This window comes from Macaca thibetana, chromosome 12, assembly GCF_024542745.1.
Source record: "Macaca thibetana thibetana isolate TM-01 chromosome 12, ASM2454274v1, whole genome shotgun sequence".
Taxonomy (NCBI): domain Eukaryota; kingdom Metazoa; phylum Chordata; class Mammalia; order Primates; family Cercopithecidae; genus Macaca; species Macaca thibetana.
Genome location: NC_065589.1, coordinates 25,467,404 through 25,486,865, shown reverse-complemented (window position 1 = coordinate 25,486,865; position 19,462 = coordinate 25,467,404). Strand labels below are relative to the sequence as shown.

At 41.0% G+C, this 19,462-nt stretch overlaps 2 long non-coding RNA genes across 4 annotated transcripts in view; one reads left to right on the top strand and one right to left on the bottom strand.

The window, feature by feature from the left end:
• The window catches only part of LOC126932460 (uncharacterized), a 408,483-nt gene that overhangs the window by 386,392 nt on the left and 2,629 nt on the right, over positions 1–19,462 (top strand). For all 3 annotated transcript variants that reach the window (XR_007718187.1, XR_007718189.1, XR_007718188.1), the window contains exon 4: positions 12,569–12,743. This is a non-coding gene — a long non-coding RNA (uncharacterized LOC126932460). The remainder of the gene's footprint in view (positions 1–12,568; positions 12,744–19,462) is intronic.
• Positions 16,379–19,462, bottom strand: part of LOC126932461 (uncharacterized) — a 30,371-nt gene continuing 27,287 nt past the window's right edge. The window contains exons 5-6 of the long non-coding RNA XR_007718190.1: positions 18,384–18,452; positions 16,379–17,923 (exon numbers count right to left, since the gene is read on the bottom strand). This is a non-coding gene — a long non-coding RNA (uncharacterized LOC126932461). The remainder of the gene's footprint in view (positions 17,924–18,383; positions 18,453–19,462) is intronic.

Genomic DNA, 19,462 nt, shown 5'->3' with positions numbered 1-19,462 from the left:
TCTTTTCATATTTCTTGTATTGCTGATGAATTCTTTTAACTTTCATTTAGCTCATATGTGTCCTTTCCTCTCAAGAATCACAGCCCCGTACCACATGTTGTCCAAATACGTAAAGACAGTTTCCTCATATATTTTGGCCAGTGTTATGGTTGTTTTCAGTAGGAAGGTGTATTAATTTGCTAGGCCTGCCATAACAAGGTACCACAAACTGAGTTGCTTAAACAACAGAAGTTTCTTGTTTCACAATTCTGGAGGCTGAAAGTCCAAACTGAAGGTGTCAGCAGGGTTGTTTGTTTTTAAGGGCTGTGAGATAGACTCTGTTCCTTGCCTCTTTCTTGCCTTCCAGTAGCTCAGGACTCCTTGGCTTGTAGATGAAAATCTCTCCATGCCTTCACATTGTCTCCTCTCTTTGCATGTCTCTACGTACACATTTCCCCTTTTTGTAAGAAAACAAAACCACATTAGATTAGGACCTGCCCTAATCACCTTATCTTAACTTGATCATCTGTAAAGACTCCATTTCCAATAAGGTCACAGTCACAGGGCCTGGGGGTGAGGACTTCAGCGTCTTTTTAAGGCACACAATTCAACCCATAACAGAGGGTAGTTCTAGTGGAATTTACTCCATTATAGCTAGAAGCAGATGACATTCGGGTTTGCTTCGTCAGTGTCACTTTTTTGTAAATCTGCTCATCACATTCATTGGGGGAGTTGGGTGGACCGAGGAAAGACGGAGGATGGAGAGGGGTGCTAGAAATGTTAGGACTAATGAAAGCACTTTTTAGTGAAGAAAATTGAGGTTCTCCAGAATAAAATGTTTCCACTCTCCTAATTTTCTCTTTGGCCTGTGCTATGGTTCATACCTATTGCAGTTGTCTTAAGAGGGAAATAGGAGCTTTTATGTTCACTCATTCATTAAAAAACAAAACAAAACATATATTGAGCACTTGCCTGTGCCAGATGTGTGCCTAGTAGCTAAAGATACATCAGTGCAGGAGATGAATATGGTCCCTACCTACATGGAGTCTTCCTTCTAGTGGAAACTTGGAGTCCATCCAGTTGCTTAATTTTTCTTTGAATTGTGGCTTTAAAAAACTAATCAGTATAGAGATTTTAATCCATCTTTGGCAAAAAAAAAAAATACAGTGCAGGGAAAAATTGAAAAGGAGTAATTTTTTTATTCCTTTTTTTGTTTAGCACATATTCATGAACACACACTGCATCTAGAGATTAAACTTTCCCCCTGTAGCTCTCTGAATGTGTGGAATAATGTAAAGGAAAGTCTTCCATTACGGAGTATGGCAGACTCTATTGTTTATCTTGATAATATGCATTATTTCCTTTCTAACCCCCAAATGCCTAGATAAGTGAGTGATTTTTGGTATCCAGCTCCACTGCAAGGTCATGTGCTTTAAGAGGAGCCTCTTGATTGGTCTAAGTTGGTCTTCATGGTTTCATGTAATAGAAATGTGATCAAACTCTGGCCTATAAGTCAGGAAGGAAGAATGTTAGAGACTGCTGGAAAACAAGGTTTTCTTGCTTCTTTTTTGTTTGTTTGTTTTGTTTTGTTTTGTTTTTTTGAGATGAAGTCTCACTCTGTAGCCCAGGCTAGAGTGCAATGGCATGATCTCGGCTCACTGCAACCTCTGCCTCCTGGGTTCAAGTGATTCTCCTGCCTCAGCCTCCCGAGTAGCTGGGATTACAGGCTCCCACCATGTTGTCCAGCTAATTTTTGTACTTTTAATAGAGACAGGGTTTTGCCATGTTGGCCAGGCTGGTCTTGAACTCCTGACCTCAGGTGATCCGCTCACCTTGGCCTCCCAAAGTGCTAGGATGGCAGGCGTGAGCCACTGTGCCTGGCAAGTTTTCTTGCTTTTGAAAAGGATATGTAGAAAGAGAAAGCCTTTTCTTTTTCTGGAACTTGTGACATCTGCATGTGATGTCTGGAACTTCAGCAACCATCTTGTGACCGTGAGAGGGATGAGCCTAAGGATAATGCTGATAGATTGAGAATAGTAAAGCAGAAAGAGGGGAAAAAAAAAACTTGGATCCTTGATGATATCTCTGAGTCACTGAAGGAACCCATTTTGAAACCATGTTAACTTTGAGCTTCCTGTTCAATAAGAAGGGAACTTGATAAATTGTTCTTCTTATTTAAACAATTTAGAAGTAGGGTTATACTTTATATATAATTGTGCCAAAGAACGAAAAAACAAGAAGCCCTAAGAATGTTATTTTTTGACTCATTTCCCTCCCTCCCAATAGAGGAGGAACTTTCTGCTATCAGAATATCTTTATCCTCTGCTTGTTAAATCCTGTGCTATATATTTTGGGAGGGGAAAACCAGACACGCACATCTTTAAAAGATCTAAGGCCTGTAATAAATGTCTAAATTTCTCAGCATATTTTTGTGTTTGCAGATTCAGAGACAAAAGACTTTAATCACGGCTGCTAAATCCCCCTTTTAAAATTAAATTTAAAGTAACATTTGAGGCTGTGTATATTGGCTGCAGATTCCTCCCCATATTCTTCCTGGGAGTTACCCACCAATGACATGAGAGTCCCTCTCTATAATAAAGTAGCTTTAAAAAAAATAGCTGCTTATTAAGGCAGAGATTCTAATATTAGCCTACTATTTCACTGAATAAAGGAATTGGGTGTCTTTTGTACAAACTTGAGGGTCTGGATGTATTTCTGCACTTTTCTTCAATGCTTTACAGAATCTTAAAATAGCATTCCCCCTCCTTTCCCTCCAACTCCATGCAACCACAACAGAATGTGAGGTACTGGTTTGGGGCTTTGGAACCGGTATATGTTATGTTCAATTTTATTTTCCATGCTTAAGTGAAGCTAGTTCCTTCCTCTTTCATTTGGGATGTAAGAAGGGAAATGAATATTATTTTTAAATGTGACTCGGTGTTCTGCCCGTCTGTCTGTGGCCATCGGGAAAATGGGATGTTGGGGGTAAAAAAATATGGAAAAGGAGTGTCCAGGGAAAGTATTTCAGAGATCATGGATTTGTCTATTTTGTCTATAGCCTGCTGGGAGTTACAAAAGAAAGGAAGAGGCTTTTTCTGTCTGTAACATTATACAGCCTTGGTCTACACCAAACACCAGGGGCAGGGGGAAATGGATGGGTGGAGTGGGTTGACAACTTGTAGGAAAAGTTCTGATTTTGTGGTAGTCTGAGAATGCCAATGAATGTTTATATATTTAATTTTGAGAGTGGAATTTCACTAACTCTCCTGGGAATTGAAAATAGGGCTTTATTTAATCTTCTCCCTTTGCAGTGGAAAAGAAAAGAAAAGGAAAGAGCTGAAGGAACTATAAAGAAGCGAAGGAAGAAGGAAATGTAGAGAATATTTCATTCACCCTTTCATGCTGTGGAGAAGGAAATTGAGACCCAGAGCCAGGAAGTGAGTCCTCCAGGGTCACACAGTGGCTGACAGCGGAAAAAGGCACTGTGGTGAGTGGTGAGAGCAGGAGCCTGACTCCGGGTTCCAGCCTGTCACTGCCTGGCTGTGTGACTGTGGGTTAGTCTCATAACCTTGCCGAGTCCTACATTCCTCAGCTCTACAATGGAGATAGCCACAGTCCCTTTTTCATGGGCTTGCTATGAAGATTAGATGGGTTAATACCTTTAATGAGCTGAGCACCTGGAAAATAATACATGCTCAATAGATTCAGCTTGAAGGAAGCCTCAACTCAGAAGGAAGCCATGGAAAGCATGATACCGACCCTGCCCTACTCTTCCTCCCCTCTCTTCTCATCCTTCCACGTGCCCCATTCATACGTGGCTGAGACAGCAGAGACTCCTCTAAGGAGGAAGAATGAACTTGAGCTTTCAGCCTGGGAACCTCAGACACGACAGAAATAGTAACGAATCACTTTGTCTATTAAGCACCTGGGGAGCACCCTGACATATTCCCCATCTTGTATTTTGCTAGATTTGAGTTTCCCTGGGGGAAATTCTGTTCTCCGTTTCTTTTTCTCTCATCTTAGTTCCTTTCTTTACAAGAAGAATCTAACTTGCCAGACACGGCTTAAGTGACATGTGACTGGAGAAGGCCCATGCTCAGGGGGATAGATTTTAAGATGCAGCTGCCTGTTAATGGACTTGATGAAAAGACTGGGTACGATATCATTCATTTTTTGTAGAGGAGACAAAGATCAGATTGTGGGGAGGTGATGAGAGATTCCTCCACAAGCAGAGCTGGAGACTCCTGTGTATCAGGTATCTTGTGCCTGGCAGTCTCCACAAATCCACCAGTATTTGCTTCTCTCTCTCCATCGCAGCCTCTAAAAGGTTAGAAAATAACAAAGGCAAGAGTCTTGTCGCAGAAGGGGATCAAGGCAAGAAAGCACAGCTGTTACCTGACTCTCCTATTAAGCCAGACCTCAAGTTTAGCTTGAGGCAAAAGCAAAGGGAGGTGGAGGAATTATCAGGGAGCAAGGCCTGGTGGAAATGAAATACTGTGAAGAGCTGATGTTGGGCAGCCACTGCGCCACACGCCAATTCATTGGCTCTCCACGCTTCCCTGTGAGCCATCATCCTCTCGTTCATTTTGCAGATGGGCAAGAGGCCATGGCGTGTCCAGCATGCTCTGGCAGCTTACCCTGTTGGTCTCTGAAGCTCCCCACCCTCTCTGCCTTCGGAGGAAATCCAGACATTATGCACAAATTTGCACGGCTCAGGGGTCTGCCTGCCTCCGGGGCCTTGCCTCTCACAGCCCACTTTTCTCTGCAAGCTTCAATGGAATGGAAGAGGAGCTACCCTTGGGTTGCTGGGCAGAGAAGAAGAAACAGGCTTAGGCAGATGAGGTGCTCAAGATAGTCCAGGAAGGGCCACAGGGCTTGAGAGGGAGACAGGCCTGGAACCAAAGACAAACAACCCCTTCATCATTGTGCTGGGCTAGTACTGACTCAGCTGCTTCTGTGTGCGGTGGAGGAAATTGCGGCTTTGGGTAGCTGGGAAGTTCTTCCAGATCCCATGTTGAAGGAAAAGCTCAGTCCCCAGCCTCAAGCCACCAGGGAAGTCTGTGCTGCAGCAGTCCAGGAGCTGGTGTGAAGGGGTTGAGGCCCTGCTATGCCTTGCATTCGGGGATTCTCAGCCGGGAAGAAACATTTCCTGTTATCTGTGGGTTTTAGTTCTTCCCGCTTTGGAAGTAAAGGAGAAAAAAAAAATTACCAATGATCTGTGGGTTTGGAAGTATACATGATCTTGTGGGGCCAGAGTCAGTGGAATAAAATTAAGTTGTAGTGATGCTAATGGTTCCACCTTGTTTGAGCAAAATCACCAGAAAGGAGAGGAGAGATCAGGTGAGCCCAGAGGATGGAAGCCAAGATGGGTGATTAGAGAACTAATTTGTTTAACAAATAGTTATGGTGTCTCTCTGGGCAGGTTACTATGGCAAGACACATAGAACTTTCTTTTCCTTTGTATTCTTTTCTTCTCCTTATTTTTCTTGTCCTTTCTTTTCCTTTACTGATTTTCCTACTAATAAAAGTAGAACATTATATAACTGATGTCAGGCCTCTGAGCCCAAGCAAAGCCATCATATCCCCCGTGAGCTGCATGTACACATCCAGATGGCCTGAAGTAACTGAAGAGTCACAAAAGAAGTGAAAATGGCCTGTTCCTGCCTTAACTGATGACATTCCACCACAAAAGAAGTGCAAATGGCCGGTCCTTGCCTTCACTGATGACTTACCTTGTGAAATTCCTTCTCCTGGCTCATCCTGGCTCAAAAGCTCCCCCACTGAGCACCTTGTGACCCCCGCCCCTGCCCTCCAGAGAGCAACCCCCTTTGACTGTAATTTTCCACTACCCACCCAAATCTTATCAAACAGCCCCACCCCTATCTCCTATCGCTGACTCTCTTTTCGGACTCAGCCCGCCTGCACTCAGGTGATTAAAAAGCTTTATTGCTCACACAATAAAGTGGTCCCTTCACCTGGATGCACATGAAACCTGAGACAAGAAGTCAAATTATATGCAGGTATATAAAGAAAAAATGATACCCCCACCCCCACCATTCTATCCTTCTGAGGAAACTGAAGTTAACAGAAGGACAGGTACCTTTCAATATCTTTCTGTTATCTAAAATGTTAAGACTCATCCCTATTTTTTTAGGAGTCGACTCATCTTAGAGGCAAGAACATGCATGTAAAGAAATAATTACAGCATAAAGGCTTTATACTTATAAGGGTTCTATAAGTGACTGAGATGGTAGGGCCTCTGTGGAGTGAGGCTGTGAAAATGCTGGAGATCTGGGGAGAACTGAGAAAGACTGAATAAGATATAAAAGTTTTGAGAAGAGGTGCAAGTCAGGTTACCAAGATGCTGTTATTTAAATTCCTTCTTTCTCACAGAAGCTCGGAACAGAAAGGTCCTTAGAGACCAGTGGTCCAGACCTTCAGAGATGCGTTCACCCTAATGGCTCTCCAGCCTCCCTGGGGTTGCCTCCAGGGCCAGAGACTTTGCTCAGAACTCGCTCCTGACCAGCCACTGCTCCCCCTGCTCCTTATCAACAGGCACACCGGACTCTTTCAAATACTCTTTATATTTTATGCTTATATGTTATAAAATTTTTATGCATTTGTTCTCTTCCTCTTCTGTATAGTTTAAGCAACCTGAGGGCAGGGGATGTGTTTTGCTTATTTTTGCTGACTGAGTGATGGAATGAATTACTTAATTATTCAAGAAAAGAAAAACCAACATATCCTAGGCCCTCTTATTTGAATACATGGAGTCGGCCATGGGAAAGGATTAAAACCTGAACTTCTTCCTGGACTTCACAGTTTCCTCTGGATATGCTGATTCCTACATTTTTCCTGAGATCCTTCCAGTTGAGGAAGAGATTCTCCATGCTCCCCTTTGGTTATATCTAAGGATCTATGCAGTGTAAGCCAAAAATAAAATTCTAAGCACTGCAACTGACTGAATGGACCCCCTGTTGGCTCAGGGGATAGGAAACAAACCTGAAAAACTAGTTCAGGCCATGATAGGAAGAGGGGCTTGGACGTGCCTAGTTATACTCTTCTCCCTCAGGCACAACTAACCAGCGTTAACATTAAAATAGAACTCATAAGACTGACAAAACAGACTCTGTTACAATAACATGCCAAATTCCAACCTAACTGTGGTATAGCATCACATGACAGATAGCAGGACATGAAGTATGTATATTACCCCAAAATATATTTATTTGGCATATTTTGAAGAGGCCCTGCAAAGCTGTCTTTTGTGGAGGAAATTTGCATTCTGAAGAGAATCCCCTTCCTTTACTAGGTTATTTCTGGAGAGTCTGACAACGTTTAAGTACTGATAAGAGACATTTACCATCTATTCTCTCTGAAGCCTGCTACCTGGAGGCTTCATGTGTGTAATAAGAACCTTGGTGGGCTGGGCGTGGTGGCTCACACTTGTAATCCCAGCACTTTGGGAGGCCGAGGCGGGTGGATCACGAGGTCAGGAGTTCAATACCAACTTGGCCAAGATGGTGAAACCCCGTCTCTACTAAAAACACAAAAAAATTAGTTGGGCGTTGTGGTGGGTGCCTGCAATCCCAGTTATTCAGGAGGCTGAGGCAGAGAATTGCTTGAACCCAAGAGGCAGAGGTTGCAGTGAGTCGAGATCACGCCACTGCACTCCAGCCTGGGCGACAGAGTGAGACTCCGTCTCAAAAACAAACAAACAAACAACAACAACAAAAACTTTGGTGGCCAGGTGCAGTGACTCACTCTTGTAATCCTAGCACTTTGGGAGGTGGATCACTTGAGGTCAGGGGTTCGAGACCAGCTTGGCCAACATGGTGAAACCCTATCTCTACTAAAAATACAAAAATTAGCCACGCATGGTGGCACATGCCTGTAATTCCACCTACTTGGGAGGGCTGAGACAGGAGAATCACTTGAATCCGGGAAGCAGAGGTTGCAATGAACTGAGATCACACCACTGCACTGCAGCCTGAGCAACAGAGCGAGACTCTGTCTCAAAAAAAAAAAAGAAAAAAGAAAAAAAAGAACCTTGGCTTGCACAATCTTTATCTTATCTTAACGAATGCATTTCTTTTTTTTAATTTTAATTTTCCATTTAAGTTCTGGGGTACATGTGTAGATGTGCAGGTTTGTCATATAGGTAAACATGTGCCATGGTGGTTTGCTGCACCTATCAACCCACCACCTAGGCATTAAGCCCAGCATGCATTAGCTATTTTTCCTAATACTCTCCCCTCTCCCAACTCCACCCGACAGGCCCCAGTGTGTGTTGTTCCCCTCCCTGTGTTCATGTGTTCTCATTGTTCAGCTTCCACTTATAAGTGAGAACATTCAGTGTTTGGTTTTCTTTTCCTGCATTAGTTTGCCAAGGATAGTGGCTTCGTTCTTTTTATGGCTGCATAGTATTCCATGGTGTGTAAGTACTACATTGTCTTTATCCAATCTATCATTGATGGGCATTTGGATTGATTCCATGTCTTTGCAATTGCCAATAGTGCTGCAATGAACATATATGTGCATGTATCTTTATAGTAGACGCATTTATATTCCTTTGGAAATATACCCAATAATGGGATTGCTGGGTCAGATGGTATTTCTGGTTTTAGATCTTTGAAGAATTGCCACATTATCTTCCACAGTTGTTGAACTAATTTACATTCCCACCAACAGTGTAAAAGCATTCTTACTTCTCTGGAACCTTGCCAGTTTCTTGCCATTTTAATAATCACCATTCTGACTGGCATGAGATGGTATCTCATTTCTTTATTCTAACTTCAAACTCTTCAGGCAAAGTTTAACTCTTTCAACCAATTGCCAATTAGAAAATCTTTGAATTCTCTATGACCTGGGAGGCCTGCCAACTCCCCATCGTTGACATATCTCACCTTTCTGAGCCAAACAAATGTATAGTTTCCACATATTGATTTCTGTTTTTACCTGTAGCTTCTGTCTCCCTAAAATGTATAAAACCAAGCTGTAACCCAACCACCTTGGGCGTATGTTCTCACGACCTCCTGAGACTGTGTCATGGGCCATGGTCCTTAATCTTGGCAAAATAAACTTCTAAATTGATTGAGACCTGTCTCAGATACTTTTTGGTTTACAGTAGAAATGTGTATATCATTACATACATTCCACTCAGGTGAAATACAATTGGTATAAAAGTAAAGATTTAGCTAAATTTCTATAACAAGGCCACTTTCTGCTGAAACAATAGAAGGAAAAACTCAACTTCAGTCCTTCTTGTGGGTTCTTACCCCTCACTCCTGTGTTGGTGTGATAGGGTGGGGGAGGCGGAGGAGGCATCTGATCCATACTAACGAACGAAACAAAACATAAGGCTTTATTGATGTCCACAGCAAAATTATCTTTAATGCTTTAAAGCCGGATCACACTAGGCCTAAGTTCACAGTTTGTACAAAACGGTTGAAGTGTGAGGATGTCATACACAATCAGTTGTTTTTTTCAGACACATCAGGGATTTAAAAATACACATCATTTACATTTTCATCTTGAGAAATTTTCTTCATGGCACACTCTAGAAAACTGAGAAATGAATGGAAAAGGAAAACTTAAAATTAGGAAAAAATGTATACTAGTACTGGTGGTTGTTATGAAGTCTGAATTATCTCAGGTAACAAATACGGTTACAAAACAAGCAAATGTTACTTTTTATGTAGAAAATAAACTTTATACAGCTACTAATTTAGTATAAAGGAATTGTCACTGAAAATCCCAGATTATATGAATCAAAATTGAAAGGGAAACAGAGGGTAGCAAGTAAAGATATTCTAAATTATATATTGCATTGGAAAAGTGGTTTTTGACTTTGATAATCACAGAAAAATAATTAAAGTAACATCTTTGGAAAACATAAAGGTTACCACCAACAAACCAAAAACAAATGTTTTGCCTTTCAAATCATTAGTGCAGAGAAAATAAAACACAACTTAATCCATATATCGAAAGAGAAACTAAAAATGCAGTATAAGAAATGACAAACAGAAAACCTAAAAAATGGGATATATGTATAGAATTATATATTTATACTAATCGTTATATATAAAATTCCGGCCAACCTTAATTGCATGGCTACTATGGGTCAAGCTACTGCTAGATGCTTTGCTCCCATTACTTTTTTTACTTACTCTTTATGGCAACCATAGTAATAGTATATTATTGTTTCAAATATACAAATGAATCAACAGTGAATAAAGCAGTTTCCTGAGGTCACATAGATGTAAAAGGAAGGTTCAGGATCTAAACCCTGACCTCTCTGACTCACAAACTTATTCTTGGTTATTGCACTGTCCCACCTGCACACAACAGAGTGAGAGGCAAGATACCAAATCTATCCATTGTGTACTCCCCAATTTAAAGTCAAAGACCTAAATTGTATCATAGTACAAAATATAACATGTTGCTTATAAAATAAATGCCTTAAAGATGGCATGAGAAATACATACACACCGTCTGTGTGTGTGTGTGTGTGTGTGTGTATGTGTCTGTGTGTGTGTGTGTGTCTGTGTATTGGGTAAATATAAAAGAACAGAACCAAGAGTGTCAATATACATTTCAAACAAGATGTAGGATTAAATGACATTAACACGATTGGAAAAATTTCATATTGATCAATGACATAATCCACGAAGAAATTACCTTTATACACTGAAAATTTCACGACAAACTATAAAAGTCAAATTTGGGAGTTCAAGACCAGCCTGACCAACATGGAGAAACCCCGTCTCTACTGAAAATACAAAATTAGCCGGGTGTGGTGGTGCGTGCCTGTAATCCCGTTACTCAGGAGGCTGAGGCAGGAGAATTGCTTGAACCTGGGAGGCAGAGGTTGCAGTGAGCCAAGATCGTGCCATTGCACTCCAGCCTAGGCAACAAGAGCGAAACTCTGTCTCAAAAAAAAAAAAAGATCAAAATCGCTAAAATGACTAGAAATACAATAGGAGAAAAAATATAAGAAAAAGTGAACACAAAGGCATTATGAGACACTCTAACATAAATATCAGTTTTTGATAGATTATATAGATCATGAGTTCTCATCACTTAGCTCTCATTTGTGAGAACATGCAGTATTTGGCTTTCTGTTCCTGTATTATTTTGCTAAGGATAATAGCCTCCAGCTTCATCCATGTTCCCGCAAAAGACATGTTCTTGAGGAAGGAGGGTGGGAGGAGGGAGAGGAGCAGAAAAAATAATGAATGGGTACCAGGTTTAGTACCTGGGTGACAAAGTAATCTGTACAACAAGCCCCCATGACGCGAGTTTGCCTATATACAAACAAACTTGTACCTGTATCCCTGAACCTAAAAGTTAAAATAAAATGTAAGTGAAAAAACAATAATATAGATCAAAAATAAAGTCAGGGAAACTGTAAACAACAATATTAGTTATATTAACACATATGCATAAATATATAAAATGTATATGCACATATATTTATGTATCTAATATAATTCCCCTTCCTTCGTGGAAGGAGGCTGGGGCTATCTGAAAAACAGGCTCCATAGCTTCTTTCCACTTGCCCATAGAATGCTCTCAAATACTATTAATATACTGCATTAGAAAGAACATCTTAATAAATTTATAAAAGCTAATATTTAGACAACATTTTTGCACTAACATATAGGTGACCTATCAATTAAAAATGACATCAAAATTAAAAATGTATAAAACAACAACTAGCAATTAAAAAACTCATGCAAAACATGAATGTAAGAGGAAATCAAAATTGCAATGAACATTTATTAGAAAATATTGCATTCCTACACTACTACAAAACATGAAATTACTAAATGTATGCAATGTAGCCAAGCCTTACCTAGAAGCAAATTCATAATCTTAAATTTTCCTTATTGATAAAAGAGAATAAAAATAATGGAACCAAGCATTCACCTTAATTATTTGGAAAAAGAAACAGAAAAAAAAAAAACAGGAGGAAATATATAATAGCAAATATAGAAATCCAAGAACAAGGAAACCAAAATACGAGTCCAATAAAGTCAATGATTAAACCTAGGATTTAATCTTTTGATTAAAACAAATCTAACACACACAATTTGAAAAAAATCTTTTAAAATGTTGGTGCCCAACTATCCTAATTATTATTCTCATACTCTCAACTCATGTAAGTTCTCAGTGTCTCTCCTTCAGTATAGTTCAAGGAACTCTGGTCTTCCCACTTTGATCCAATTCACCAGAGCATTTCAAGCTGGCCCCATGGTTTGACTACCAGAAGGCCTCCCAGGGAAATAGGCCACCAAGGAAATGAGCTTCAGTAAAAGCTTTTACTGAAAAGCTTTTACCATGAGCTCCATCTTCATGGTAGGGCTGGTCTCAGACAAGAGATATGCACCATCAGGTCTTTCCCCAAGACCAACGTCTGGGTGAATGCAGCCCAACAACAGGGGAGAGGGCTTTCCCTGGGTACAGAAGAGTATACTCTGTATGTTGCTGTCCTGATTTGCTCTATACAAAATGGGTGCTCAATTTTTGAAGATCGAGTCTTAGCAGAAAGTTGCTTATTTTTGCCTACATCATACTGTCTCAACAGATTTGGCTTCTTCTATCCTTGTGTCATCACTGAAGCACAGAAGCATGGGTGTGAAGCAGGAAACTTAAAGACAACAGTAGAAACCAGAAAGCAGAAAAAAGGAACAAGAAAGAAGGCTCCCTGCAAACCCCAACCCTTTGAATATGTCCAAATTCATCACATTGTACAGTAGCAGGTACAGTTTTTTTTGTTTACCAACCCTACCTTAATAAAGCTGTTTAGAGAAAAAAAAAAAAAAAAAGAATACGGAATATATCCAAAATACTGGGATATTTCAGAAATGAAAGCTGATTAAACATAATGATTGGTCTATTAAAACAAAAAGACCATCCCTTCTGTCCCAAGTAATCAAATAACTCAGAATAGTGAATATGCTGTTAGCCCTCTCTGTTGCTCATGCATTGTGCCGAAGACTTCAACTCACTGTTTCTTTAAGCAATAGTATGAAAAAAAATCACACTATTTTTTTAAAAGCTCGATTTTGATCCCTTTTTAAATTATTTACTTTTTTAAAATTTTACTTTTTGAGCCAGTCTTCCTCTATTGCCCATGCTGGAGTGCAGTGGTGCAATCATAGCTCACTGCAGCCTGAGCTTCTGGGCTTAGGCCATCCTCCCACTTCAGCTTCCCGAGATGCTGGGACTACAGGCCTATGCCATTATGCCCAGCTAATTTAAAAAAAAAATTTTTTTTTTTGTAGAGACGAGGTCTTATTTTGTTGTCCAGGCTGGTCTCAAACTCCCGCGCTCAAGCCGTCCTCCCACCTCAGCCTCCCAAAGTGCTGGGATTATAGGTGTGAGCCTCTGCACCTGGCCCTTTTCTACTTTTGAAGAAACAGATGCTTAGAGAGGTTATAAGAACCTTTCTAAATTCATCCAATCAATGACCGAAGGAGAATGGAAACCCAGGCAGCTAGTGTCCAGCATTCAGCATCTGCGCTCTCTCTTACCCCTGGTCTGTATCATGTTTCCAAAGAAAGCAACTTCTACCCTTACAGGATCACTCTTGAGAACTCTGACCTTCCTTCCACTCCAGTTAACTTCTCTGCATGGGAGGGGGAGATTTATTTGATTGATGAGACAGAGAAGAATCATCATCCACTGATCCATGTTCCTGCTTGACTGCAGTGAACAAAGTTAAAAGTCGGAATACATAGGGCCTCACTCTCCACACTGCCCCCAACCCCAAGAGCCTCTCCATCCCTGGACAAGGAGAAGGCACAGTTTCCCTCGTGTCTAAGTAAGCATCAGCTCTGCAAATGCAACTCAGCCTTGGGTTCCAACGTTTCAACTTAAGAGGAAATATAAGGTTGCCACCTACTTTGGCTTCAGATTTTAATGTGCTCTCCAGGTCAATTTCCCAAGTAATTAAGCTGATGATCTCTAGTGAATTCTTGGGTCTAGATATCAATTAGTTCAGAGCTTTGAAAAGCAAGGATGTGAGTATTAGCCTGAAACTCATCCGTTCATACACCACAGTGGGCTTCCGCCCATGCGCCTGGCTCTAAGAAACTAAATCTTGAGCCTCTTACATGACACTTTAACATGCTGTGAACATATGCCTAGATAAATGTCGGGGAACCCACTAAATAAAGCACTGCTCTATCAATGCACAGGACAGCTACATTCCAAAGACTTCCTCTCTGAAGATTTCTGTAGGATCAAGCAGAGGATAACTCAAGTAAAGGGGAAATGCTTTCCTTAACTTATTCCTATGTACATAAGGTTCCATGTCAGCTCATTAGGGCAGTGCCGCATAACTCTCTCCTCCCTTTGGGGCAGATGAGCTCCAAACATCTGTCCAGCCAGGCAGAGTTCCTGGAATTATGGGCAAAATATCCAGGTCGCATATGAGACAAATTCCCTAGCAGAGGAATAAGGCAAACTTTGTCTTAGGATGCTTTCTTATAAACACAGGAAGTATCATAAAATAATAATTTCAACCCATTTTTACTCAAAGAGATGGGTGAATTGATGAATTAAATAATTAAATTAGGTTTTGACATTTTCTTAACAAGAAACAGATCACTGCAATTAGAAGAGTTTGCAGAGTAATTATTTCACATTGCTAGTTCAGACTGCTTTCACAGAGAGATGGGCGTTTCCCTTAACATGTGGCCAAGACATAGGACAAAATGGGTGTATTTTGGATAGAAACACGGAAACATGAAGAGGTATATGCTTTGTATACAGTGGCTAAATTGTCTGGTCAGCTGTTTCTAACAGTAGGGGTGCAAATAGGTCTTGACAACTTCACGTTCTGTTTCAGATTTATGATCCATTAAAAATATTTAGAGTTTTAAAGCCCCAGGGCCATGATTGTGCCACAGGCTGCTATTCCGAGGCAGCACATTGGAACTCGTTTACTGTGTGTGATCTTTATTTTCTAAAGATTTCTCTTCTCTTCTTTCTTCTGTTGTCTCCCTCCTTCCCTCTCTTTCATTTTCTCTTTTCTTTTTTGAACGAGGAATTTTGCTTTTTGTCAGAAGGTGATAAAGAAGGCAACAATGACCTTGAATTCCTGTTCACATCCAAATTGTATTGGGATGTAGAACTCAGCTCCATCTGGGAGTAGTTCTCCGTAATGAGAAAATTCATACCAGGCCCTATTGTCAGCCTGAGAGTCCCCTTCCAGCCCCTTGGAAACATCACAGTGGAGAGAGGCCCCCTTAGCGGCACACTCAGCCTCTCATTTCTCCAGAGGGGTTATTTTTGCATATTTCTGGCAGCCTGGCCTCTGACCTATAGCCTGATGTAATAGGGTTCAAGTTAAGTAAAGTCAACAGTTGCCTGGCCTAGTGTTATGTTTACCCTTGGTCCTTCTGCAAGCAGAAAACTTGCTTCTCTAGTAATTCTCAACAGGTTAAACCTCTCTTTGGATCTGCTTCTTCTCTGATTTCTGAATTGGTGAGAATGAGCTACATTAATGGGAAAACTGGGGAAGGATTGAGATGATAAAGAGAAATTAGGAAATACACTGCAAAAAACCTGGCGGAATTAAAGAACTATGGATGAAGAGCCACGGATGTTCACAGAGGCTTCAGGTTCTGAATATGGACGAATATGATGCCGAGATGTGTCAGTTTCAGACACCACTGCACTGAGAAAGGCTAGAGAATGCTAACATCTCATCTTTGGAAAGGATCTTAGAAAGAATTTAACCTGGCGGTTTTGGAATGTTTTTAGCAACTTGATCTTTTCTTTGAGTCTAACTCAGATTTCCAGTTTATAAAACAGATACAATCAACGCTGCCCTAGATAATACCCCCAAAAGGAGGCTGAGGGCCCATATCACCTCTGCCCTCCTTCCCTCACCACACAGCCTCTGAGATGCCTCCTCGAAGCCCCTGTCTAATCAGCATGGAGCAGAGCCTGAAAACCACTGAGAGCACAGCATGTGCCCAGACAGGAGTCAACTCTGCAGGATCCCTGACTCAGCCCCACTCATGAGAATTCCCAGCAGCTTCCCAGCAGCTGGAGCTGCCCTGACTTTCACCATCAGAGTGGCTCTTCGCTACCAGAGCCTCTGAAACAAACCTACCCCTCTGTCCATGTGACAACCTTCAAATATAGGACCACAGCCAGTATGTCTCCTTGTGGTCTCCACACCCCACTGTTTGCATTTGATTATTTGCTCCTTGAAGTCAGGAGTTGTACCTGTTTTATCTTCACAGTCTCAGTGCCTAATCCAATAGTGAGTAGTAAGCGCTTAATAAATGTTTGTCCTAGATAAAGTGGTGATAGTTACAAGATGACACCTGGATGATTAATAATAAAGTAATTATAAAGACTCCAATTATTAAACTAGGCATTGGGTTCAACACTTTATATACAAAATGTATTTCAATTTTTTGGAAACACTTAATAAGCATTATTAACACTGTTTAACAGAAGAGGAACTGAGGCTTAGTGTTAACTGCCATAGCAGGGCCACACAGCTAGCAAGCAAGAGGAGGAAGCAGGACTTGAGTCCAAGCTTATCTCAGCTTTTAACCACAATGATAGAATCTAGTGGTTGAGGCCAGTGTTGAAAGATGTTCAGTAGAGACAAGGGCTGGGGAGGGAAGGATAGGAAGGAGACACTGTGTAAGCAAGTGGAGGAATCCAGAGTTGCTACTTGGGAAATTGTCCTAATAGATGCACTTCTACCATCACCACCACCCTGAGCTCCATTTCTCTTCTTTCCTCCCTTTTCTCTGTCAATTCTCATCTTGACCCAGATTTTTTTTCTTCCAACAGTCAATGGGTGGATACTGTCTGAATTCCTGAAGGGTTTCTGCTACTAGAACATGACCACCCAGAGCTGTCTGCTCTCCAATGGCTTAGCACAGCAGCAGCAAAGGAGGCGGGAGGCAGGCTGGAGGACATGACATCGCAGATGTATGATACATGTATAAGACAGCCTCTGGCACATGGCAGGTCATCAAATGATTCAGTGTTCTCCCTTCCTTTCAAAATTTCTTCTTGCCAGTTTCCCACAGTCTCTCGTAATTTCCTTCTCTAGAGGCTCTAGTTTTGTCTAGGACTGATTTGACATTCCTGACCATCTGTGGAAAATGATGGCTCCCAGAAGACACCATTCTTTAAGACCTTCCTATCCCAATCAGGACAATAAGCTCTCTCTTAAGGTCAACTCCCACCTTCACCCTGCACTTGTACCATTCCTCATCATCACTGATGCTCCTTCCTTCTCCACTGAGCCCAATGTTAGGATGTGAGGCTTTTGAGCCTCCTTGTTTCATTATTAATGGAACTTGAGATTTTGTTTCTTGCTTTGGAAGCTGCATTGCAAATAAAGGTAGGGGCAGGAAGTGAGATCTGATTTGCTGTCTGGTGCCAAGGCTATGGTTAGATCTTTGAGGCCAATTTCTAAGTGACTTTGGGTTAGAGTCAGAATACATGTTTGAGGTAAATAGAGAAGACAGCTATCTCTCCAATGGAGGAATCTCAGAGACTAGTGTCTTAGAGAGAGGTTTATTGGCTAAATAATAATTCCTTACATATGTTCAGCATTTCACAGCTCACCAAGTACTTCTTTGAGTATTATCCCATTTGATTCTTGAAACAATGCCCTAAGGTAGCTGGGAAAATACCATTGTTCCCATTTTATACACACTCTGCACTCCTCAGTAAGGACAGCAGAACTTATGGGACTTATTCACAGTCATTCAACACTTTAGTGTAAGAACCAGGACTGAAACCGAAGTTTTCTGACTTGTGAAGATCATATGAATAAGGCAGGTATGTAACCCACCTGAGAAAATGTCTTCTGCCTTTGTGTATTTAGAGAGTGTCAGTCTCTGTCCTCATTTCCTTTCTGAATCCTGGATCTGTGTCCTTTTTTCCGTTCACCATGCTGGAAAAATAGATAAAAGGAAGTGATTTGGAGAGAAGGAAGAGAAGAACACGGTTCTTGATCTCCAGGGACTGGTTGTAAGACACGCTTCTGAGGCTGAGGTTGATGCCATTGTGAAACCCAGTATGAAGCATAACCTCGTTAGGTCTAACGAGCAGAGAGTGGGAGAACAGTGTCTCTCTTCACTTCTGTTTCCTTTCCTCCCTCCTTTCCCACCCAGCTTTTGTGGTTTGTTAATTATTTGAGGCAAGGGTATTGGAGGTGCCTAGGCTCTGTCTTCTGACTCAGTCTCATCCCTCCCTGTCCCATAAACATGTCTCAGAAGCCTTGTTGATCTGAGAATATGAGGCAAACCAACCACCTCGCCCTTTCTAGGCTTGTACATGGGTTTCTGAACTATCCCCCAACAAACCCTCCCTATGATCCCACCCACCCAGCCACTATTGCCAGCCCAACTTACTGGAAATCTCTGTTCCTCTAAAGCAGACATTGGCTTTGTTCCCAGAGCCAGGCAAAATGGAAATGCTTTCTAAGAAAAACACAAACAAGAGAATTACATCCTGATCTGACCAGTTGGAAATTTCTTCACAGTATAATTTTATTTATTCTTCATCAAGGATGCTTTATCCCTCTTTCTGCAAAGACTGGTCTGCTAGGTCAACAAAGTAACTGATACTTATTTTTTTCCCTAGTTACTAAAAAAAATCCAACCATATAAATTGCTGTCAATTCTGGTGACTTATAGTATAGTTAGAGCTCTGGTATCAAAAATAAATTGATATGATGGTCCTGAAAGAGCAATAGGATCCCCCTTCTTGAAAGATATTTAAAGATTTGAGAAACTCTGAAGGGCCTCTGGACTACGGCCCTCACTCCCCTACTTCACCTACAGCTCAGATTATGTTTTTTAATAGTATGATTATTGGATTCCACTCACTGCCACCATCTTTGGATAATGCCATCCAAGAGCATGACTATTCTCCAATGTCTAAGTTCTCCAAAAACCTCTTTGTTTTCCCTTGCCCACTGCAGTCCAGTAAATGTTACATTATGTTAGAGGTGACCTAATTTGACCTTCAAATCATCTTTAAAATTGGCTTTCCCACAGTAAAAGAATTTCAGGCCACAGACTGTAACCATTGTGTTTATCTCACACAATATTGTTTTGAAGGCTTCTGTCAACGTAACTCAAGTTTGAAGCACTAAGCTGGCACTTGATATATGCTGCTGAACAGTCTTACTACAGGATATACTATTTATTATTTTAGTAGCAATGGGAAGTATATGCCAAACCTTGTTTTAGATGCTGCAAATGCCATGTGCCTATGAACAGTCCAGTTTTAGACTCTAAAGAAGCTCTTATTACATATTCATATTCCAGTTCATAGATATTTCTCCTAGACTTTGGTTTACAGATTATTTAATTGTTATACTATTACTCAACTTTGTATCAGTTTTTGCTTCATCTCTTTCCTTTGTCCTAATCCTTTGGAAGGAATAGCAACAGCAATGGTGAGGAGAAAGAGCCCAAGAAGGGTA